The sequence below is a fragment of the Rhagoletis pomonella genome, unplaced genomic scaffold (assembly GCF_013731165.1).
Source record: "Rhagoletis pomonella isolate Grant_MI unplaced genomic scaffold, Rhpom_1.0 Rhpom_scaffold_00004, whole genome shotgun sequence".
Taxonomy (NCBI): Eukaryota; Metazoa; Arthropoda; class Insecta; order Diptera; family Tephritidae; genus Rhagoletis; species Rhagoletis pomonella.
Window position 1 is genome coordinate 6,957,113 of NW_023458558.1, and position 26,410 is coordinate 6,983,522.

General features: G+C 36.4%; 1 protein-coding gene across 5 annotated transcripts in view; it reads right to left on the reverse strand.

Annotated features, from left to right (window-relative positions):
* Window positions 1-26,410, reverse strand: part of LOC118736887 (mucin-4) — a 249,715-nt gene that overhangs the window by 122,829 nt on the left and 100,476 nt on the right. The window contains exon 1 of one of the 5 annotated variants that reach the window (XM_036467009.1): window positions 1,000-1,084. The exons of the other annotated variants lie outside the window; for them this stretch is intronic. The gene's annotated coding sequence lies outside the window, so the exon portion shown is untranslated. Of the gene's footprint in view, window positions 1-999; window positions 1,085-26,410 lie in introns of those variants that run through there. 5 annotated transcript variants of the gene reach the window in all.

Below are 26,410 nucleotides of genomic sequence, written 5' to 3' on the forward strand. Positions count from 1 at the left end.
CTTCATGACAACCGCTGATGGCTGACAATGAATCGATGGCGCTTCTTCTCTTGATGGTAACTAACAGCGAGTGCAACGGCAACATAAGAATGACCGTATTCTAGTTGACGTGGCTTGTGTTGTGGTAATTTCTAAATTATTGCATTTGATTTGCTCGACCTACGGCACTTTAGTTACTGCACGCGAAATGCGCGTATTGCAATAAGCGCGCTAGTAGCGGAAGTATGGCGCGCTCGCAACGGACAGACGCGCGTCAAAAGAATAAATTCAATTTCCTTCTTTTTGAGTAGCTGCCACTGGCGCTGACGCTCTCGCTGACGCCTTGCTGCTACTACTGCTGGCGCTGAATACAAGAACAGCTGCGCGCGCGCACATACACACACATACACGCGCGCGCTCATTTGCACCATACCCACTTGCTGCTCACTACTGCCCAGTGGGCAGTGGCGGACGCACTATACGCGCTCACGCACACAAATGCACTGGTACTGGCACGGGCACTGCACTCACGCAATTTTGCAAAAATTCGTCAATGTTAATTATTTATTGTTATTGTTGTTGTTGTTGCTTTGCATTAAGCTTTCTAAAATTTTCCCATTTCGAGTAGGGTTATCACATTCGAGGGTGATGCGTTTACCGCCACTGTTATCGCTGTTACAAACGACGCCTTTAATTGTTGTTAATTTGTCAAAAACAAATTTGTCATTTCCAATTTGAGCTGCACTCAGAGCAACAGCAACAACAATAGCGCGCGCTCTAGCGAATATTTGAAATTTTTATAAAACTAGCGATGCGGCTTAGCGGCGCCGATGCTTCGAATAAGTAATATCAATAACGCTGACGCCAACAACAACACCAACATTCAGAGCAGCCACCACACTAACGCGCCAACACGAAGCAATAAAAAATTCAGCAGCAATAGTACGAAAACAATAAAATCACTAAATAAAATGAGCGTGAGCAACAACAAAACAAAAAGGTTTAAATTATATTCTTTACTATTGTTGGACGCGCGATCGGACGCTACTCGGATCGTTTCGGGCCGCGTCCGAAAATGCGTTCCGTTGCATATCGGATGCGTTGCGTTTTTGCGACTGTCGAGCCGACTCGACTGCAAAAATTATATCACAATACCACCAAGCAGAAAGTTCGGCGCGCCGCAGCTACAACCGTCAAGAATAACGCAGCAGTTTGCGCGCGCTGCACTCAGCGCGGCAGTGGGGCAGGACGTCGCCAAAGAAGAAGAAGGAGGAAAAGTATGACGGAAAAAACATTGGTGCAGTGGTGCAGTGGTGCAGCGGCATGGCGCGCAACCAACCACCAATGCAATGGCAGCTAGAACATTCGCTCGCTTGGCGCGCTACAGCGTGTCTGGGGCGATGATAAAAAACTGCAATTGCAACAATCAACTGCTCACCAAAGAGTGCGCGAGAGTGCAGTCAACAGAACAAAGAGAGCAGCGCAGAAGGCGCGCGGCAGCAATGAGTGAGAATGCAGTTTTTTAGCTAATGGGGCGGTGAGTCTCGGTCGGAATGACAATGCCAGTCAGTGTGCGGCGCGCGAGGAAACTCAAGCGACGAGCGGCATATGATTGTGCAAAAATGGAAGACGCTAACTTTTGGAGCTCCCGACGATAGCTGTCAACTGCGTTGTAAACTTGAGTCCAAAGTAAAAGCATTACAAGTCATCAAAAGATTGCCCAGAGAAAGAGTGCGGCGTTCACGTTAACTCCGCGCACCGCTCTAGCTACCTACTTTATTTTTTCTTGCTGACCACAGCGCTCTCCTTAATGTTAATTGAGAAGGAGATAGCATTTCATGCAAAAAAAAAATGCTTTAACTACGAACCAGCGTACACAGCTGAGCGGCGCGCTACAAAAAAATGGGGGGGGGGGGGGGAAGAAACTTGGGCCCCACACTCACCACTGCACAAAGTGGTAGATTTGCGCTCCATAAATTTAGTAAAATGGCGAGCGTGCGGTTGAAGTGCAGGCAGAAGTCGGAATCGCCGCTCAGAATAGAAAAATTGTCAGCAGAATACATTACAATGTACATATGTACATATGTACGCGCACACAAACACAACTCGCTAATGAATCAAGCGAGTGATAAAAAACACACGCATACACTGACAATTTGCATTACTCAATGCAAAAAATCACCAAAGCTTACAAACACAATCACAAGCCCCAGCGCAATTGCAGCACATATGCACGCAAACTTATTGCACCCGACAGCCCGTACGGCCCGTCCGTCCATGCGATCGCTCATAGAACAAACCAAACAATCCACCAACTCATTTGCTCACATTTCCTGCGCTCCGCCGCCATTGTCTAGTAGCCCACTCGCCTGCTGCGCTTTCCTATACGATTGCCGCCACACGCCATTCTCAGCGCTTTTGCTCTTTGCAGCTCTCCAACTCACACTCGCTCGTTGCACTCGCTCGATTCCAGTTAAAAAAAAAAAACATTTCACCCATTTTTTATTTCTGCCGCGCAGCAGCAACGCTGGCAGTTGGGGTGTAAAAAAGCGTAAGGACACACCGCCTGTCTGCGTGTGTGTGTGCAAATATTTACACGCACACACATGCGCTCAAGCGACGCCGCCTGTATTTCCACTCACACTTGAGCGCTACCAACACATATGCGCGACGGCCGTCTGTGAGCGTGTGGCGTGCGAGTGTTCGCCATAAACGACGTGGTTGCTGCGGCTGTCGATGACAGCGCTGCTGGCTAAGCTGTCGGCTTCGCTGTTGTCATACATTTTTTTTTCAGCTCCCTGCCTGTTTGAGTTCGCTGCTGAGTGTTGGGTGGAAAAGAATTCACTTTGAGTAAATGCATTTTTATTTTTTTTACCTTCACAGCGCGGTTAAGAAAATATGAAAGAGAACTGCAGTTCGCTACTCTTTCGAATCTTTACATGCATTGCAATACTTCCTCCAGCTGGTGGTACTCAATTCGTTGTAATAAGAACATTTGTCAAGTTTCAGCTTTTGGATTGGCAATTTTTTGGAGCGAGCTTCTTCCACTTCCAGTTCAAATTTTGCTCGCTAGAAAAAGTCTCGCTTGCCTCCAGCAAGTCGAACTCAACGCACTCACCCCATCCATAGCGCATTGCACTCACTACGGGACTTACACATACATACACATGCACGTTGTTTGCGTTAAACGTTGTCGCCGCTAATAAGAATGAGTATTTATTTATATTTTGCACCACGAATAGGCGTCAACTTTATGCAGTGTTTTCGTATTTGGAAAATTAATGCACTTATGAAAGTATCTGCTGCGCTATACATATTTGCTATAATGAGAGAGGGTACCCACTCTAGCTCAGTTAGGTTGAGACAGAATTTTATTTACATACATATGAAAATAAAAGGGGTTTGCTTGCTAAAATATTTATGTAAGCAGTAGTTTATCAAGTGCACTGAGGTGTCAAAAATATAGAGAAGAAAGATCACAAAATTCCAAAATAATATTGTCGAACCTATTCACTGGTTTTTGAGTCATTAAAAAGCCATTACAACCTCAGGCTATTTATAAAATTATGCACTTAGGAGGATTGACTTGAAACCGTCTGCCAGCCTTTACAACATTTTGTATTAGTCGAAGGCACTTAATGCTGGCCTAGAGTGATTTTGGAATTGCAAGAATTGAAAACAGTGACTCAAAAATACTCTAAAAATATACGTTCATATGTATGTATGTACATTAGGGTGTGCCAAAATAGGTAAAGTCGGATTTTATTGTACATACATACATATGAACGTATATTTTTTGCAATTTTAAAATCATCAATCGAATAAAAACATTTTAAAATAATATAAATTCTCATTAAAATATTTCACCCCTTACTACTATGATGATAATTTAGTGAATTTATGTGTGTTTTCCGTGTTTTTTTATGCTTCTTAATAATACCAGCAAAAAAGTTGAGAATTTTTAGGTGTTAAAATAAATTTAAAAAAAAAAAAAGATATTTTCCCAAGTTTCGCTACTGCTTACCTACCCCAATAGGTAAGCTGCCTGAGTCTAGAACATTACTCAGCTAAAAATGAATCACTCAAAAATCGTACAAACACGAAGCCCAAGCGAAGACAGTCACTCTCACGTCGGCAGCTTTTCTTAGCGCTCTATGAATAAATAAATAAGAAAAGCAAAACGGCTACCAAAAAGTGCATTTCCTCTGCTTGAATGCTTTGTGTGTGTGCGTGTGTGTGTGTATGGGTGAGTGACTGTTTACCTTTGGTGCGTGTGCATGCTTGCATTTCGAGTGAATTCAGTTAAAAAACAGTGTGGTGAGTTGGCGAATGCCGAACAAATCTTGGCTTTGCTGACATGGTGTGGTGACTTTCTGTTTGAATGTTGTAAATGTATTGGTAAATGCTTCTCCACCAACATTTTAGAACCTTACTCTAAAGCGTAGTTCAAATGGCGGCAATTGTGAGCGAATGAGTGCTTCGAAAGCAAAACAACTACAAAACAATAAAATACGAATGCGAATTGCATTAAAAGTGGGAGAGTGCGAAAGTGAATTGGCTGCGCAATTGGTTAAAATATTTAAATGTATTCGGTGAACATTTTTCCATTTTCCACAACCTGATAAAACGCCTTTAGGGGTTTTTAATGCTAAGCGCCCTGGCAAATCTGTCATAAGCTCTGATTGAAGACAAACATTTCAAATTAAGCAAATCGCTTTTTAATCAAATTTTGAAGCATTTCAGAAAATTGTCTTTGATGATATATTTCATCTGGGTAGATTAGCCGAAATTTGCTAATCATCCGCAATCTAGCCGCTTTAGGCAGGCAAATCTGACAACAACAACAACAACAACAATAAACAAACAATAACGACTAAATAAAACAATAAAATGACAATAGCAACAGTAGCTACATACAAATAGCAAAAACAATAACAAGCAAGAACATACAAAAAAAAAATTTGAATGAAATGAAATGAAAAGGGGCAAACGTAAAGTCACTGACGATGACGATGACAATGACGAACGCGGCACTCTGCCAGTGGCGGCTCGCTGGCTTCAACCAACGGCTGGCTGCCTGGCCGCTTGCTTGGCAGCCCCAGCTATACACCCTGCAGCAATAAGGCGGCCAATTTTCCACTAAGGACTAGTACTTCACTAGTTAAAATTTGACTGGTCAGAATTGGACATTTGCTTGCATCGAAAATGTCAGCCTTCAGCCAGTCCCCAAGGAAACGGCCTAGAGATAGAAGAAAAGTACAGTTTGGCAGTGACAGGGAGGTGTTGTCTTGCAATTCAATAAAAAAAAATTAAAGAACACTACCCTGTAAATGTCCCAATCGCTTGGTCTGACCTTGGTGCAAAGTGCCGTCAGAAGCAACATATGGTTATAAATTTTTTTTTTTTTTGTGTTTCCGAATTATGAAAAAGCATCTGCGAAGTGCTGAACGCAATCTTACTCAAACGAAAAAAAATCTCCAAAATTGGACTAGTCCAGGACTATCTTACGGTCAGTGTTGATTCGACTGGTCCTTTTCCAATGACACGTCAATGCTAAAAATGGCAGTTGAAACCATTGGCCGGAGAATTATGAGGGACTAGTGCTGGTAACAATAGGGCACTATCTGAGGGCTAACCTAGTGTGAGTCTGAATTGCTGCTGGGTATGTGCATACATATGTATGCACAAATACATACATATGACTACGACGTCAGCCAGACAACGACCTGTTTGACACTCGTTCAAGGTATTATCTCATTTTTTACAGTTGCTTTGCGCTTATTTTATTTTATTGCCGACGGGTTGTGCTCATATTGTTGCTGCTGTTGTTTTTTATATTACTATTTTTGTTGTTGTGCTTGTTGCTGGCATTGCTGTTGCTGCTTGCTGCTGCTGCTGCTGTTAAACAATTACATTAGGGCTGATATCTGCCCAACAACACTGCAATGTAATAAAACAACAATTGCCAACAGCATGCGGGCAAAAAAAAAAAAGAAAAAACAAAAACAACAAAATTGTATATTTATGCACTTGTATATGTACCTACATGCATACATATGGTACATACATCCCATCCACAAACCCCGTCGCTGTAACACCACCCATTTGCCGTAGCACGTATCGCTGTTGGTGATAAGACATTGCGAACGATAATGACTGAGGCCAATGAGGCAATGAGCACAAAAACAACAATAAGGCAAAAAATAAATAATGACTAAAGTGGCTTGACGAAATCTGTGCTTATCGGCAATTTGCAGTTTTTTGCACTTTTTATTCAATTAATTTTCGCGCTTTGAAAAAATATTTAATAGTTTACAATAAAAGCTTATCGGCAGAAATTTCTAATCTAATGATTTTGTCAGCAAATGCATTTTTTCGCGCTGAATTCAAATCATTTTTGGCTGAGACTGTACCTGGGAACTATTTTATAACAAAAAGCAAAAAAATAGCGAATCAAACTTTTGATAGTTTATTTTTATATATTTTTCAGGTACTGTAATCATTAGCTTAAATAAGAATTTAATCACCGTTCCATGATTTTTATTTTTTTTTTCGCTTAAGATAATAATTTTTATATGATTTTTTTTTTGTTCAACGGAAATAATTTTATTTGGCTATTACTTTTTTGATCGAGATAATATATATTATTGAATTTGGTTTTTCCACTTATAAATAATGACAATAATAATGTTACTGTACCTACGACATTTTCAGTATGTTTCTGGGAATTTATGACACCAAATTTTTTCTGAAAGTCTGAATTGTATATGGAAAAGTAATTTCCCAGTTTTCCAATTAAAGTTGATTTAAATGCAGATATTTATACATTTAAAAGGTCCCTCAGGGGGTTTTGGGGTCCGAGGAATTTGAATTTACAATTTATTTTCACCAAAAACGGCCGCTGTGGTGCGCAACCCACGGCAAAAAAAAATGGAGGAAAAGTGCAAACAATGTTTCTCAACAATGTTGCTAGGCAATGTTTCTTAACCCAGTACCCAGTGGTCGTTTTTTGATAATATCAAATTGCGAATTCAGATTTTGCGTCATAGATTTAGCAGTGTATGCAGAGCTGCTCAGGCTCAGTTAATTTTTGCAGCCCGCTAAAACCGTGGACTTAAAAATTCGCTTATGTGAGGATTATCTTAACCCAGCTAGGCCAAACAGTTTATTTAGTAGAAAAAAACGTTTGAACCGCCTAGACTGTTATAAGCTTATTTAAAATTTCACGCGGCTTTGATGTAAATTTTTTTGATTTTTAGCATTCCAAAAAAAAAAATAAAGGGATGATTCCAAAAACATCTTAAGCGTCGTGATTTCTTAAAGTTGTAAAAAAAACATAAAATAACGGTTGAAACGACTCGTTAGACTCGTTGTGAATTTCTAAATATGTATAAAGTCATACATATAAACGAATACTTTCAAATTTGTTTGCTGAGCAGATACACTACATAATTTGTAATATCGATATTTCATTTAATGAACTTTATTGATATTATCTATCAATATTTTAGTCGATATAATTTTCGATATTACAACTGTTCATATTGTCAACGATATTTTTAGTCACAGGCGTATCCATAACGGAGACATCTAGCTGGGTATTAAACGGGTTATTAACAGTTATCAGACAATATAATCTGGATGTCTTGAATTCTTCTACACAATCCACTATCGAAATTTAATTAAAATTAACTAATAAATCAAAAGCCACTTTGGAGTGGGAGAAGCGTAGAGAATGGCAGCAGAAGTCATTGATTTCTGTGGCATTCCATAAGCTTCAAATGATCGTTCAAACTCATTAAAATGCATTTAATTAGATAACCCAACAGTGTTCTGTTTCTAATTAAATTTGTAAAGCGATTAATAACCAATTTCCAACAAATTTTAACTTCGTTCGCTAAATACTGTAAATAATTGCATTTGTTTTGCATTTCCAATATCAAATGGATGACATTTTCTTTTAGTTAGCCAAGCGCTAAAAAACAAAACTTCCAATACAAGCAAACAAAGAAATTTATTAACTCACGTACATATGTTTATGTGTGTATATATGTGTATGTAGTAATGCCTTATTGCATTTCAGCACTTTAAGGTTGGGTTCGAACTCGAATTTCATAATGGCTTAGTGGTGACTACATTTGATGAAAATAAATTTGACCACGTGATAGGGAAAAGGCGACGCAGCTGTTCATGAATCAGCTACTACTCACTACTACTCAGCTTTCATTATGCGCAGTTCTCTTTATTATTAAAATTTTTTGCAGTATTTCTATTTTTGATTACGTTTTTCTTTTATTGTAAGAGTATTGAAATCGGGTCGTGATCTCTGCTAAACACGACTGTGCCATTACAGGAACTGCTGAGATAATTAGAAAATCGGTTGCAATTTTAATCGTTCGCCAGCTGACACTTATTAAATGTCTTTTTATATGCCCTCATATGTATTTACATTTGTACATACGTACCCGCAAATCATAATTTCAGAGTAATCGGAATATGCAGTACAGAATTCACAAAGAATTTGAAAAGAAATAATTATGTACATCCCTTTGCGATTTTTTTTTTGTGAATTTTCTGGGATGAAATGTACGGTAAGAAAATTCGGAAGAAAATCTATAATGTAAAGAATGAAGAAGAATGAAAGTAATGATGAGTACGTACATAGATAAAGAAAAGGATCAAGGTAAAGGCAAAAATAAAAACAAAAGCAAAGATGGGTAAAGATAAAGGCAGAAATGAAGAACAAGGTAGATTTAAACACTTCACTTATAAATACATATAAGGGAAAAGGTGAAGGCGAATATGTAACTGATGATAAACATAAAAGTAAAAACAAAGATAAATATAAAGAAAAAGATGAGAATGAGGATCAGGATGAGGATATCGATAAAAGTAATAATCAAGATAGAGGAAAAACGATTAAAATAAAGGTAATTATAGAGAAAAGGATGTAGATGGAGACACAGACTCAAGCTGGGAACTATTTTGGGATTTTAGATGCTTTCGGGATTCTCGGGACTTATCGATATAATAATCGATATTTTTATCGATTTTGTTATCGAAATTTTTATCGATTTTGCGGTCAATATTTTCGGAAGTTATCGATATTTTGATAGATTTTGTTATCGATATTTTTAACGATTTAGTTATCGATATTTTTTGTTGATTTTGTTTTCGGTTTTGTTATCGATATTTCTATCGATTCTATTATCGATACTTTTATCGATTTTGTTATCGATATTTATCGAGTTTGTTTTCGTTTTTGTTATTGATATTTACCGGTTTTGTTATCGATATTTATCGATTTTGTTATTGTTATCGATACTGTTATCGATTTTCTTATGGATATTTTCATCGATATTTTTATTTTTATAACATATCTATATTTATCGATTTTATTATAGATATTTTTCGATTTTGTTATCGATATTTATCGATTTTTTATCGCAGTTTTCCGATTTTGTTGTCGGTATTTATCGATCTTGCTATCGATATTTATCGATCTTGCTATCAGTATATATATATTTTTTTTATGGATATTTTTATCCTTTTTGTTATGGATATTTTTATCGATTTTATTTGAAAAGTTGGAAGCGTTGATGCAATTTTTTCTAAAATTTTTGGCATTTTTCAGATTATTGTACGAATTTGAAATTTCGATTTGTACGGTTTTTGTTAATAATAAGCTTTGCTTTAATAAAAGTATTGATGAACATTAAAGCAACAAAAGAAAATTGGTCAAAACTGGTCGCTCTCCTATTATTTGGACAATTACATAGAAACGAAGTTAAGGCCTATTAACTAAATATAACGCATACAAAATTAAAGTGCCAACCTAAAGCCAAGATTTTGAGTGTCAATTTGAAAATCTGAGCATGCTGGTTTTTATCTACTCGATTAGATTTAGGACTGAATGAGTCCTGAAAATGAGTCAAAAAAGTAATAACAGACAAATATTTTTCCATAAAAATTTTTATTTTTGCGAGCGCTAACTGAAAAATGAAGGTAGGGAGCTGAAATTTTCCCACAATTTTTTTTTGTGACCGACAACGAAATTTTCATATATGTACATACCTACATATATAGTATTTGTAATAATTTTGTGATATTTCTAACCAGCTCTGATTTTGAAGCTCTTGACATGAAAAAATTTACCAAAATAGTCTCTTTAGATTCAAAAAGTATCTTCACTTTTAAAATAACCTTTAAAAACAACAGTATATTTCACAATATTTTGTACACCTTAAAACAATATGCAATGAACATTTAAAATAAGAAATATGTATGTTTCCATGGTCGCCGACCGAAAAATGCCTTTTAATTTTTGCCACCACACCACTGAGCAGGAAATTCGATTATTATACATTTTTTGATTTTGGGCGTGGCTCCGCCCACTTATGAACAGAAATCTTGTATCTCGGTATCATTTCTTTATTTCTAACCTTAGATTGCAGATCTAGTATGGAGGGCACTACACTACTCGATAAAGAAGCATTGACGTGTCAAAAGGCTAAACAACAATTTCCCCCTGTACTGTCAAAACCTGTAAAGCATAATTTTTGTTTAATCAGCTATTTCGCCTACTCAATGTGTAGTAACTTCATCAGCCATTTCAGTGCGATTTGTATTAACTCAACTTCACTGTACTACTTACTCCCCACCGCGATCCACTCGTTGCGCCGGCATTGGCTAGCTGGGTCGACGCGCCGCACTAAGCCTCTTCATTTTGGGTTGGGTTAGGTTATGATAGGGTAAGGTCTGGCGGCTGTTGACTTATGCAAGTTTTTTGTTGCTGCTGTTGCTGCTGTCGCTGCTGCCCAACCGGCCGCCCGCCCGCCTGTGGTCCCGCTGGTCATGCTGCCGGCAAGTGCATAAGTGCTTAAGCATTGTTTTGCGGCGGTGCATGGAGCGTACTCAATTCACAGCTCGTGCGTACACATGCATTAACATACGTATGTATACGTGCGTGTATGTTTGCCTGCGTTGTTGTCCACAATCGTTTTCATTCATTGCCAATTTGCGAGTGCAACGAAACGGCAATGAAGCCACACAAAAACTTTTTTGTTTTTCAGGTTTTATTTTCACATTTTTTTGTGATTTTTCGTATATTTTGTATATTTTCGTACAGCGAATGCAGTACTCGAACGAATATAATAAATAAATGTGCGAAAGAAAGAAGAAATGACGGAACGCATGACAACGAACAAAATGGAATTTTTATTGAATACAACTACAAACATACTTTGTACTGTGCATTTGTGCCCTGACCCCTTGCGTTCATCCATTTATGTAGTTTCACTGCTGCGGGCGGTCTCCACGCATTTAGCCCTTTTGTGTGTTAGTGTAGTGAATTATATTTACATATATGTATGGGCATATATTAGTGCAAACATATTCTGCGATGCAGTGTGCAATGACCGTACATCGACTTGACGCTTAACCCTCGTTGCTAGTTTTTTAGAATGGGTGGCATATGAACAGATCTATTTAGGTAGGCATGTACATATGTATGTATGTATGTGTAATACATGACTAATAACTCGAACAATAAGATTTACAAAAATACTTATGTAGCTAAACTGCTTCTCGAGTTTTGTTGATAAAGTTCCGCCGGGTTTGGGACACGCCCCGTAAAAACCACTGACAATGAAACACTCATTTCAGCAAGGGATGGGATCCCTCCTTATGGATATTAAACTGACGTGTAGTATGAACGTTTTAAACACTTGAGGGCAAACCTCTCTAAGAAATGATGCCAATATCCTCGACTTAGCTATAGGATCTATCTATAGTTTGCTGGAGAATGTGCAAAGCAGTGTTGCCAATTTACTCGTTTTCCGGCTAGGTTTACCGGTATTGAATTTTTATACCCGAGCGCACTTGTGCACAAGGGTATTATAACTTTGTTCACATAACGGTTGTTTGTAACAGGCAAAACGAATCGAGATAGATATAGACAAATGTATACATAAATGATCAGAATGAAAAGAGAAATCGATTAAGCGGTGACTGTCTGTCCGTCCGTCCGTCCGTCCGTCTGTGCACACGATAACTCGAGTAAAAATTGAGATATCTTAACGAAACTTGGTACGTGGACTTCTTTTGGGCATGGGACGGATGGTATTGAAAATGGGCAAAATCGGACAATAACCACGCCTACCTCCCATATAACGGTAATTTTCAGAAACACGAAAACTGCGATATTTTAGTAACTACTGGAGATTATTCACTCAAAATTGATATTTACAATAAGTTCTAGACGAAAAATAAGAATATTATAAATTTTCGGAAAATGGGCGTAGCCACGCCCACTTATGGTTACATGTGTATATCTTAGTAACCGCTGCACCAATTTCTTCCAAACTTGGCACAGTTGTTGGCCTTCGCACAACATACCAAATGGCCGAAAATTTTTAAAATCGGACAATAACCACGCCCACATCCCATATAACGGTAATTTAGAAAAATACGAAATCCTCGATAAATCAGTAAATATTAAAGCTAATTTATTCAAAATTGATGGTTGCAACAATTTTTTACCAAGAAATGCGCTTATGATACAATTTTGGAAAATGGGCGTGGCACCGCCCACTTATGATCACATATATGTATCTCGCTAACCGTTCTAGCAATTTGAACCAAACTCGGTATGGTTATTGTGCTTGCCACATAAAAGCAAAGCGCTGAAAATTATTGAAATCGGACTAAATTACGACCGCTTTTCATATAACGGTATATTTCAGTAATGCTTGAAACTTCAATATTTCGAAATTTAAGGACGCTAATTTACTTAAAAATTATACACCCCGGCTTATCGTGTAGCGGTAGTTTTCGGAAAGGTGGAAAACATATATTTAATAATTGCGCCGGGTATTTAATGTTCGGCTCCGCCCGAACTTAGACTTTCTTACTTGTTTTAAACTGGAAATAAGGTTTAGAAACGCAGCCGATTTTTTAGTCGTTTCTCCAAAAACCATTAACCTTTTTAGCCGATTTTGTTGTACTCATATTTCTTTATTTCAAATTCAAAATAAGAATTTCACTATTTTACGAAGAATAGCAAAAGTAGCACTGATTTATCATTACCCTACTTTTTGCTTCACTTTTCTATTCTGACCTAATATCTATGTTATTTACTTTTAAACAGAGATGTAAAGTATTTCAAATATAAGTATAAAATATAAAATACGTATTTGTATTTTCGTTGCGTTCGCAATTTCAGTGTGTAGAATTTACTTTAAGAAGCTTTCAATTAATTTATGATTGGCAACAATGTTTAGGTATTTATATAAAAATGTTACTTTTAACAGTTCTTATGGGTTGGAACTTAAAGCTTTCAGAAAAGATGTACAAAACACTCGCAATGCTTGTCTTAAAGGCGAACGCTTCAAGCTTTGGATTACAATAGACGAGGAAATTTTCAAAATTACGTAGTGTTCTAGAATATTTGGCAACAATTTAACAACAATGTGACGAATACATACCTGGAACTTTATCTATGTCGCCATTGAGAAAACCTTTCCCTGTCCGCTTTATGTACATATATAGCCACATATAGTTTTTCAAAAGAGATATTGTAAGAGACCTCGTACAAAAGTTGCGATAGAAATCCCAATAAACATTGTGGCGAAGGTTCAAAAATGACCTTCGTTTATCGAAATGAGAACGAACTCATAACCAACCTTAGTTTTCCAACGTTCATAGTATATTGGAAATACTCTCGGGATGGATTTGAAAAAAAGGACACCATAGTAACAAGAGAGAAAGTGCAATCCAGCTCATTATCGAAGAGAAATATACGAAAATCACTCTCTCTCATTAAAATTCCAATTCGATAATGGGCTGGGTTTCAAATTCATAACGAAGGGAAAATACATTGGATAGCCGAGATTCCGTTTTGTTGGAGAATGGCCTAGTTATTGAATCGAATAGTAACCTATTCCATATTCATTATCGAAGGTGAGTCTTGAAAAAAGATGAGTTTTCCAATCATTTTCGAATTGTTATCCAAGCCTAATGTTTATTGGGATTTAGTATTCATATGCCTTATATTTACATAGTATAATTAATATTGTTTAAGTATTCGTTGCAAACTGGAACAAATGCTAAATAATGTTGTTGTGTTTTTTTTATGTTATTTAATAATAAAAACGTTAATTGTCTGAAAAAACTAGCCGTTTTTAGCCGGGGAAAACGCTTGTATAAAGCCGATTTTTTCTGTTCGTCTAGCCGGTCATTCCAACAAGTTTTGGCAACACTGGTGCAAAGGAAAGTTTGCCAATGTTTTAAAATTCGAATTATTTCGGAAATTATAGCTACATATTCACTTTTTTGAAATTGTTTGGATTTTATTTGTTTTCTTGCGATTGGTAGTACTGATGCTGCTTATTTTTTAAACAATTAAAAATCATTATGTTTTTTCCCCATTTTGATTTTTTATTTTGCCATAAAGATTTTTTTGTAAACGGTATTAACAAGTTTTTAAAATATTATTGATTTCCCAATCGCTTCCATTCCATTAAAAATTATTTCCAGAAAAAATAATTGCAGGAATGTTATAAGACGGAAGTTATTCACGTTTTTCTCTTGGTGTTCAACGACTTATGTATATAAAATAATGAAATTATATGGCATGCTCCGCAAGCACGCTAGACTCGCAGTCAGCCGAAGTACATTCATACAAAATACATTGCGCTTCAAGACAAAAAAAAAGTATTAAATTTAGGGGAAAAAGTTCTTGATTTTTAACTGTTTAAAATATGAGCAACATCGGTATTTCCACTCGCAATAAAACAAACGAATCCCAAACATTTTCGAAAAAAGTTAATACATAGGTATAACTTCCAAAATAATTTGAATTTCGAAAATCGAATTTCTTATCGTAAACACTTAAAGCATACGCAGGCGGAAACGTTGTTCCGGATTAACGGCGCGATTGATCTAATCAAAGTTGTGCCTCGACAGACGGTAGTAATGCGGATTAAAGAGCCGCGAGGTCGTGGGTTCGAATCCCTCGGCCAGTAGAACTTTCATTTCATTATTTTTTGTTACTCATTCAATAATATAACTTCTATATTTTTTTAATGTTGTTTTAGCTAGTTGTTGCTGACTTCTTTATTCAAATTAAACTGCAAAAATTTGTATTAGATAATAATATAAGAAATAATGTAAGATAAAATAAAATAAAGTAAAACAGCTCTCACCACTTCGCCAAAGCCATCTGCTTTATTTTCTTACTTGAGCAATAGACAAATGCTGGCCGCTTTGGCCAGTGTTGCCATCCAGAATTCCCCTAATCCGCATTAATTTTGAAGATTAGTTGCAGGGCTTTATTTGGACTAGGAATGTTAGTCCCGAGATTGCGTTTTTAGTTTTTCACTCTGGCGTCAGTAATTAAAAAATGATTTGCAAAGTTCAGGGAAATGTGCTTAGAGAATAAGGGTATCAAATTGAAGAATCAACTTTAAAAACTACCTGTTCGTCCTTGTGCATCCAAAAACTTTTTTTTTTAAATTTTAAAGAAATTTCCTCTTGCATTTGGTACCCATATTTTTATTCTTCAGTGCATTGAACTTTTTAAATAATTTTTGGAATTAATCATATCTTTGAATTTCAAAGTCCTTTAAAATAGATCCTGACGTCAGAGAGAAAAAATAAAAACGCCAAAAAAGTAGGTTTCAAACCCTTTTATTTATTATTTATTTTATGGTAGGAGAGCTTCACAAGAAATATACATTTTTCGATTTAAGTTGTTGAAACTACCGGACTAATCCCGGGATCCCGGGATTATGATAAAGCTGAAAAATTTACATTTCTAATCCGGAACAAATGCAGCTAATTGCCGATATAATTCCGAATTAACGAGTTGATCCGGATCAACGCAGCCCTCTGTCTATGCTTTTAGTTCCATAAAAAAAAAAACTCGACCCTCCAAAAAAATGTATGCCCACTTCACTAATTTTTACTCTATGTATGATTTGCTGCCGTGTCATTGACTGATTGGCATTTTTTTGCAGACATTTGGTCAACAACACTTGTCTATTCGCGTCAGTCACTAGCACCGATTAAGCTTATTTATTTACCCAAATGCCAGCCCACAGCTGCTTGGTGACGAAGCTGGTAACGATCGCCGCCAACCAACACAGCAAATAGAAAAATTAAATTAAATAAAAAATTGCGTAGAACGGTTTAGCGATCGATTTGTTGTTGCTAATTCGCTAACCAAATCAAATCAACATTCATACAGATGTCAACTCTTGAGCATATGTATATACAAACACAAATGTTGCTCACACAAAACCGTAAATACATATGTATGTATGTATAAGGGAGTGCGTCACTCTACATAAAAAAAAAAGAAAAATATAAAAGAAAATAATAAAATAAAACCGGTACCTACTGCTTTCCTAACGCAATTACAAAATTTATTTTATAAGTACTTTTTATGAGTCCCCCAATGCATTTTCGGGACTTTTGCGGAACCTATAAAAAGTAGTTCATATTAATAATTAGTTAAGTCCACAATTGGGAGATTTCTCCAATCGAAAAATATTTATTTTCAAGAATTCTATACCATTTCTACCCAAAATGGTTTTTTCCCATATAAAATACCTGCAAAACTTTGAAATTTCCTTATTTTGATTTGTGACTGTACAACAACGACTGTAAATAATGGCAAAACTACCCGACAGCTTTCATATTATTACAGTATGGAAACGTTTTGAAAAAGATAATTATTCCATTTACAAAAAACTCCATTTATGGAGGTATTTTCAAATCGCTTCAGCTCACATAAATCTTCATATTTTTACCAAATATATTGCCAGGAGTCTTATGATATAATAAATTTTATAATTCGCGTTGAAAGTCCGTAACTTTTTTTTTTTGGTGAGGCACCCTAATGAACATATTAGTAACAAATGTATGTACGTACAAATGTACCAATGGAAATTGTATGTAGAAGTGATAGTCGGCTCTTGTAGTAGGCCGCATGAAAACAGGCATTTAATTTGCTTCCGTATAAATGTTGTACGAGCTAAGATTAACAACAACAGCAATAACAGCCACAGCAACAAGCAGAAGCAACAAGTGCATTGCAACTCACTACTTTTCTGCTGTGCAACTTACTGCTGTTCTGTTTGCACTTTTCGATGCATTGAATGCGAACGCTTGCTTGTTTTGCTCTGAGTGCTGTCGCTACTGTTGTCTGTCCGTCCGCTGCCAATATATGTACAAGGCTAACGTGTGGCAGTTAACATTTTTATTATTGTATGATTACGGTTTTTAAGTGAACATAAATGGTCACCGGCATTGAAATGTCGTCGTCGATGCTTTTGTCCATCTAAATATCCCCAGTAGCCGCCGAATAGCGCATGGCGATCCCATAGCTTATTATTTATTTGTATGTCTCTTTTAACTTTTTTTTTGATTGATTGGCGCAAGTATTAAATATAGTTTTTTCACTTTTCCGAAAACTGCCGCTACATAGTAAGCAGGGGGTGTGGTCTTACCGTTTTATGAAAAGTGGGTATGTTTTTAGTCCGATTTCAATAATAATCAACATTTTGTTTTTATGTGGCAAGCACAATAGTCATACCGAGGTTGGTCTAAAATGGTCCGAACAGTTACCGAGATACGCATATGTATGTGGTCATAAGTGGGCGGTGCCATGCCCATTTTCCAAAAGCCTATATGTATATATGCAGAAAGCTTTAAAAAGCCTACCCTTCTTGGGAGTGATTGGATCATATTAATCGAGCTCAAAATATATTCTGTCGGATAAGCTTTTGAAGATTTCTATACATTTTATATTGATGCGCTCGGAAGAAATGCTCTAACTGATCTTCGCTGGATTATATGCGCTACCTTTAAAAGTTCTCGTGGTACACAGAGAAAAATATGACACAGATAAATAAGATATCCTCTTAAAAAATACCGTAGAGATATGTTAGTAGTTTTGTTCCATTTCATTAGGTGCTTTTTTCTCTGTGTAGACATAGAAGAGTATAATTCTTGGTTGAGATTTAACCCTATATCGAACACGAGAAAACAAATGACTTAACTTATTCAGCTCCGTTCGACGAATTCCTAACCAGGCATTGTTAAATCGACGAGGCTTTTGATTAAGTTCCTAAAATAATACAATCAGGTTATCTAACCGCCTAAATAAGTTGCCAAGGGCTAGTGCCCAGTCAAAAACCGAAGTATGTTTGTAAAGAAAAGTCCTCTTTGTCCAAATTAGGTGCAATTAAAGTAAGTCTTAATTAATAAGAAGCCCACAAACTTTTCCAGACCCAGCCCGTTCTAAGGATATTCCACTTTGATTAGCCAGTGCTGAGGTATAAGGCTCTTAATCAATGTTGCCAGATTCACAGTCAAAGTTGACGATGAAAGCGCAGTGTTTTCCAGTCGCGTCAGCAGATGTGGAAAGAGATTGGTTTGAATAAAACTAGGAATTCCAACATTCTATTGTATTTTAAGAACTAAAGATTTCTTAGAAAATGCTTCAGGAGATACTAAATTTGAAGTACCGAACCAAAATCGCTAAAAAAATTATTTGTTCTTTATTTTTAATAAAATTAAAAAACTTTATTTTTTAAAAAACTCTGGCAACACTGCTCTTAATATAACTCAGAGGCATAAGAACCTCATTATACCCTGAATTATCCAGGATTGCTTTAGGTGTCAAGCAGTTTTTTTGAGAAACCAGATAATGTGGTGCTTAGTAAGAGATCGCGACTGAGGCGTCCATTGAAATATATCTGATAGTCCTGGTAAGCTCTGCGCTGGCAGTTCTTTGTACACTGCTTAACACTTTACGGAAAGAATTCGTGTCAGAAGCTTTCAGTCAGACCAACGTTACCTACATATGGGCTAATCAGGCAGCTCACTGCTTTCTCATCCATGTTATGAGACTTGAGAGGAGCACCGAATAACTCCAGTTCTATATTTCCAATGATCTGTATGTCTCCACTTTAGCTTTGGAGAAACAGAAACGAGCTTTGGTTAAACATATATCATATCGATGCCTCCACTGTCTGACTAAGTCTAAGGTGACTTAGCGTGGTATGGTTTGGAGGCGTCGATATGTACCCGTGGTAAATGTTGGAGAGAAAGCTTTACTCAAGTTATGGTCCTAGTAATGGGAAATAACTATTGCAAAAAGCTTAAATTACTTAAATTTTAAGTAATTGAAAATAAGACTTTTTGCAGCGCCTGCTTTAAATGCAACTTCGTTTAGTAATTAATCAAGTATCACATTTAATAATATTTTTTGTGAAATCCCTGAATTCTTTCATGCATATTCTTTCTACCTAAAAATACGATTTCCGTCTATAGCCACACCCTGAAACGAAAACAAACGAAAATTAATATTCTCAGTTATGCTATTCCCTCCATTCCTTCCCCCTTCGCCAATACCACTGAATGGGAGTGTATAAAAAATGTCCAAAAATTTTCGTTACCTCTGGATATTAAAAGTGCAAACAACTGGAATACACAAAAAAAAGGAACGAAACTCGCAAAAACTTGTCTTGTCTGGCATCATTTCACTTCATTTTATTTTTCTTTTTTTTTATAAGCATTCTCTTTTTTGTGCATCAGTTCCCCTGCATTTATCATTTTTTTTTTTTTTTAAGATTATTTTAGTACCATTGCCAGTACCTTTCGCTAGCCGTCTTCCTAAAACATCTACGTACAAAGCGTCAGCGGCAGCCGCACTTTCTCTTCACCTCGTTCGATGCATCCCTGACATCTCTCCGTTTGCAGCAATGCAATGGCACGAGCACTTGTAATTTTTTCCTTCCCTTCAATTTCATCGCACACCTCTGCGTGCATCTGCGTTTTCTCGAATCGCATCCTTTGTGTTAGCTGCGACTGAGGGTGACACAAATTCTAGGGATTCATCTTCATTTTTATCTTGAGTATTCTTTTTCATCTGCAGTCCCTCCCAACCCGCAATCAGCGAGTGGTTTTGTGAGTACTCCTGTTTATATCTATTTGTGTACTCTGTACTCTGTATGTGAGTTTGTGTTTTTTTTTTTTAAGCTAGACTACGCAGTTCTGTTGCTCTTGTTGTGGTAATAGTAATCAATCGATATCTAAATATTTCATAAGATACGCGTTTTCACTTCAATGTCATTTGCATTCAAGCTGTTCGATACTTTTAGAGCAATTCTTTTTTTTTTTAATGAATATAATATTGAATATTTGAACATGACTTCATTAACTAGATTAAGGGCCTTATTCTGTATCACACACGATAGGCAAAACGAACGATTCGTCTGCAGACGACAACCTCTCAGATTGCGATTTTAAACTCTATCGGTTGTCTTCGTCTTGCTTTTCCTACATTACGTTGCAATGGTCTCGGTTGCGTTTAAACCGGCTAAAATGATGCCGCCGGACTAATTTTTGAAGCATTCCTCTGCAGACGATTTGTTCGTGTTGCCTATCGTTCGTGATACAGAATAAGGCTTGAAGTGTTGAGGACTTTTTGAAATGATGATACTTGCCGCACTTTAGTTTTGCAAAAGCAAAAAAAACTTAGAGAATAATAGAGAACCAAATTTCTAGAAAAGCAAAGCGGTTTTAATGATATTAAAATAGAGTTTAGAGGGTCAAGAAAAAATAACTGTTTCTATAGCTGAGCTGGCTACAGTTATGTGTGGAGCTTTAGTCTAGAAGAACGCTGCTGGCAAAGGATGCAAGCAAAATAACGGTGGGATGTGAATGCGCACCTTTTACCAAACTCTTTACACCGTTTCATATATATATATACAGTCAGCTTTTAAATTATATATCTTAGATAAAAGTTATCGAAGACTTTTATTTATAAAATTCATAAATAAAAATCAGTCACTGACCTTTATTATACCTTTCATGAGCATGAAATGGTATTATAAGTTTGGTCCGATGTTTGTAAGTACCAGAATAAGAAGAGATAGACCCATTAAAATGTATACTTAAATGATCAGAACGGCGAGCTGAGTCGATTTAGCCATGTCCGTCTGTCCGTCTGTCCGTCTGTCTGTCTGTCTGTCTGTCTGTCCGTTTGTTTGTATGCAATCTAGTCTCTCAGTTTTCGAGATATCCGGATCAAATTTGGTAGGTGGGTGTATTTTTATAATGTATTAATCATTTGTCGGAACCGGAAGAATCGGACCACTATAACATATAGCTCCCATATAACTGATTGTTCAGATATGAGATTTTTCGTTATAACTTCTCCATTTATGCAGCTGGGAACATGGCATTCCGCAATATTTCCATCCATTATCAAAAACATGCTTACAGTGAAAATGGCGAAGATCGGGTCGCTATAACCTATAGCCTCCATACAACCGATTGTTCAGATTCGAGATTATTTGCTATAACTTCTCCATTTATGCAGCTAGAAACATGATATGCGATTTTTTGTTATAACTACTCCATCTATGTAGCTCGAAACATGAAATTTCGCCCTATTTTCACTCATTATCAACAGAAAGTTTACAATAAAATTAACAAAGATCGGGTCACTATAACCTGTTTATTGCGCCCATACAACTGATTGTTCAGATATGGGGTTTTACTGTAAAACTCCTTTATTTGGACAGCTAAAACCGATAAATTTCGTAAACTATTTTTTAAATAATAATACAAAGTCTACTGAGAAAATCGTCAAAATCTATGCTGTATAATATAATCTCTTGTACCACTGATTGTTCAGATACCAGTTTTTGCGATATATGTCTCTCCTTTATGTAGGAAGCTAAACCCATTAAATTGTTTTACCGGTTTACGTACCGATCACACAGTAGTGAAAATCACTTAGATTGGTGCTATATAAGGTATATCTTCCATACCTCTGATTGTTTAGATATGGTTTTTTATATAAGTATGTAACTCCTCTATGGATGTATGCAGATGTATTCAAAATCAGTAATATGTCAAACTAAAATTTGCAGATGTTCATGAAAGGTATGAAGCCTTCGGCATAGCCGAAGACAGCGCTGCTCTTACTTGTTTTTAAATCATACTTTAAAAGTCATTTGCCTAAGTTGTTTCCCAAAACCATTTTAACTGCGAAAAATGGTAATGACTTTTATACGAATGATTTTAAAAACAAAAGTCGGTGATCGTTTTTTTTTTTGATGACTTTTATAAATAAAAGTCTACAATAACTGTTATCTAAGACATAAAATATAAAAATCATAAATAAATTTTATTTTGGATTTATAATATAAAAATCAAAAATATGTGTTTTTTATTTTTAATTTTTCATAAAAATTTCAAAACAAAATTTATTTTCAATTTCGAGTCTCGGTGAAAAGAGAAATCGACTGGTATGTATCACTTAGTTATAGAACATTTCCTTCATAATGAATTTTTCCATGACAGTTTTCATCAATAACTGTTATGTTCCATCCCTGATAATAAGAAAAATAATGATTCGCCATACAGCTTCTAGCCTAAAGTATATTTGCAAAGCAATATAGGACCCACCTCCTTTTACATTTGTTGTGACACCTATATTCAGCAGTAAAAAATATTTTAATATGTAGCTCTACTGGCATATTCATAATTCCTTAGCAAAAGCTTACGATTTTTGGCAAGCTTTAATTTACTGACATTGGGGTGTTTCGTTAGGGTGAGAAGAACTGAGATGTGGTGGGTAACTTCAGTTCAATGAACTATGGTACAATTTTTAAATTTTGATCCTTATTTTCATTTGCCAACAGAGTAAACTTTGAGAGAAAAGTTCATTTGGTACGCAGGTCTTCGTCAGTTAATTTATTCCATATCTTCTGTTACCATAGGCAAATAATCTCCATTTTGACTCCCTTATACTCCCCCTTCTGTCCAACATAAGGCCTCATACTCGAAAATCGAATAGACTCGGAACTGGTGATTGGGACGGCCATTCATTCGACCAACCCTATACAGTTTTTATGTTTTTTGGTCATTTTTATACAAAGCCTAAGAAAAAATACACCTGAAAAATACTTGCGTGCCAAGTCAACTTTTCTCTCAGAGAGGATTAAAATTTAAAAACTAGTTAATAACACTAAAGTAAAATCTGTAGAAAATTAATAATAAAATAGTTTTTTTTTCGGAAAATCGATAAAGGACCCTTTTATTTCTCAAAAAAAAAAACCTGGGTAACAGTTATTCGTCGTTACGCTGTACATTAACATCGTAACATGTAAATGCACTGCGGAAAAAATTAACCATATCCTCTTTGTTTCAAACTATAATTTAGCGACAAACTATCTTTTGTTTACTTTAAACAGTTTTTTTTTTGAGGTTTTTATCGTTTGAATACGATTTTCACAGATGCTGTTTCGTAGTTAAGAAATCCCGAAAAATAAAAACCAAAATAAATAACATTCGAAACCGGATCTTCCCTTAATTTTGTGTTCAAAAATGTCGAATTTATAATATGGAAAAACCAAAAGTGGGTCTCTTAAAAAAACTAATGTTTATTTTTTCTTAGTGTGCTGAAAAATCTAAAAAGGTGAACTCTACGTTCGGTAAAATTTTTTTTTTTTGAAAATTCAACTTCAAAACTATTTTAGATTCGTAGGTGTACGGCGAACTTTTTTTTTTTTGCTATGCTAAAACTCCTCTACTGGGCAACATTACTAAATAAATAAACATTTGGCGCTGACACTTTTTCTAAGTTTTTGGTTGAGTTTCTCCTCCAATTTGTGGTGGGCGTCCTGAAGTTATAACACAAGTGGAGGTTCCTACAATTTTACGCCGCCTTCGAAAGGCTAGGGAAAAATATACTCGGATGTTTGCTATTGCCTGTCGAGGCTGCGACCACTGTTCGTAAAAAATGTTTATAATTTTCGGGTCGGGATTGAACTCAGGTCCTACATAGTGGTAGCACGCACCTCTAATCCTTCGCCTACAGTACCATTTCTGCGGCTCTTCGTAGCCGGCGCATACCAATTAAGTTGCGCAAAAGCAGTGGCGAGCCACTTTTAGCTCCTTCCAAATTGGGAAGAAATTATGGCGCCGCTCGCAACCAAAACAGGTTTTCGGCAGGGCGTCCCACTTTCGTGCAATTACCAGGACGAAAAAAAGACATGAACATAAGTCGACGTCAGGCCTTCAGGCAAAGGGATTCAAGTAAAGTCATGTCCAAATTTTCGTCGCTGATTTTTCTACGCAGAGGAGATCTGCCTTAACCCGATCGAATAATAGAATAGGCATATGAATCCATTTGTAGGACAGCCTGTTCAGAACAGGTTCTCTTCTAACTATTTAAATCTAAACATATATCTATTTCGAATACAAAATCCGCGCTATCGGATCAAATATATATGTACCCAATTACTAATACCTTAGCTGCGTTGAATTTGTTGGTATTAAAGCGCTAAAATAAAGTACTAAGAATAGTGAAGCAATGTTACTGGCTCACCTAAAATAGACTCCGCATACTAGGAATCCTAATTACTAATTGTACATGCAGGAGTAAGGAAGGCTGAAACAACAAAACACCTTAATTTCGCAGAACAGTCAGTTGGAAAACTAACAATGCAAAATCGACTCAACATCATTCCGCGAAACCGGTAAGACACTTGTTGCTTAATTTCAACAAAAAACGAAAATAGACTAAACGAATTCGTTAGTTTTTATTTGCGCATTATTACTCTCACACGCATATGTATGTATGTACATTAGACTGCATCACTCCCCATACAAAAAAAAATAAAAATCGGACTACTTTTCCATTGGAGTTATAAAATCTATTATAGTTTAAGACGTCTACCAAAATATTTCGGAAAAATATTAAGATTTACGTGAGCTGGACCGATTTGAAAATACCTCCAAAATTGGATTTTTTTTATAAAAAAAAAAAAACAGTCTCTTAAAGAATTTTTTTTAAATCCCCTGAAATGACAAAACAGCTTAAACTTAAAAAAATTGCATAAAAGTATTTAAAAAAAATTAAAAAAAAATTGTACGGAATCGTAATAATCAGATTTGAGATGCTGATTTTTAAACTTTATTTATTGGTTTAAGAAAAATAAAATTATAAATTGGGACACGAATGACTTTTTTGGACAGAAATAAAAACAGTGGGAAAATACCTTTCTACTGAGATCCCATAAGTCGAAATCAGAATAGGTTTGGCCCAGTTATTCAAGGTTTTCGTAAATCAATCTTTGAAAAGTGTAAAAAAAAACAGCATCAAAAATCTCATTATTACGATTGCGTTGAAAAGATTTTTAAATATTTAAATTTTAATATTTTTCCGAAAAATAAATTTTGTAATCCCGGCGCAAAAACCGCAAATTTTTTTCGGTGATGCAGTCTAATAATGTACATATGTAAAAGTATAGCGAAAACTTCATTGCACGTGTGCCACCAGCGCCAAAGCAGCATCCAACCTGGATTGCTTGACGTGCCAACCTGCAAACAAGCACACGTACAAAAACACATGCTTACAAACATAAATATGTATGTATATGCTTTTATGTATGTACGTGGAATTGCTTAAATGCGTAGTGAAGCAATGTACCCATGCATATGTATGTATATACAATTGTTTATCCAACAGCACCAACAGCCACCCGCTACCCACACTCGAATGTGGCATGCTTTGTTGCATGCGTGTGATACATGTGGCGCGCAGCATTAGAAGCTGCATCATCGGCATACACACACACACACACACACTAACTACCACCTATTGATGTTTACTTTATGCTCGCCTGAATCCTTACGAGCGCGTGCCGCAGCCAACAACTAGATGAACAAGCGAAAAACACATGTTTACATGCGAATGCGTTTGTACTACTACATATGCACATATTTGCGTGTGTGTAGCTGTGTGTGAGTGCGCACAGACACCTGTTGATAAATAAACAAATTAGAAACTAAGCGCCATCGAATGGATGCCTCTCGGCGAAATTCGCACATGTCGTCGACGTTGTGTTAATGTTGTTGTTGTTCCTGTCGCAGGTTCTGCTTTCGCTGTTGTTGTTGCTGTTGTCGCTGGTTAGTAGTCGGTAGTTCAGTTTTAGGTTTTTGTTTTGTATGCTTTACGCAGTGCCCCAAAAATTCGCAAAAAACCGGCAACAGAGCACTGCCGGCGACGCAGCAGCCACAAGCGGCGACGCCTGCATGAACAATAACAACAACAAGTGCAAGGCGGGTAAGTGCTGCACACACAATGCCAGCATTTGTGGCAATAATGCGAATGAAAATTTGCTGCAGCATCAGGCGTGCCACATACATACATATATAAATATGTACACAGATGCGTCATCGCGTAGGTATGTATGTACGTATGTACGTATGTATGCAACTAAATTCATAAGTATGTACATACACATACATACATATATGTGCTAGTTATCTGTATGAATGTATTTACATGCAAAACAGACAACTGTTGCATGCCACCGGCGTATGGTTAAAATATGCGGGTTGTATG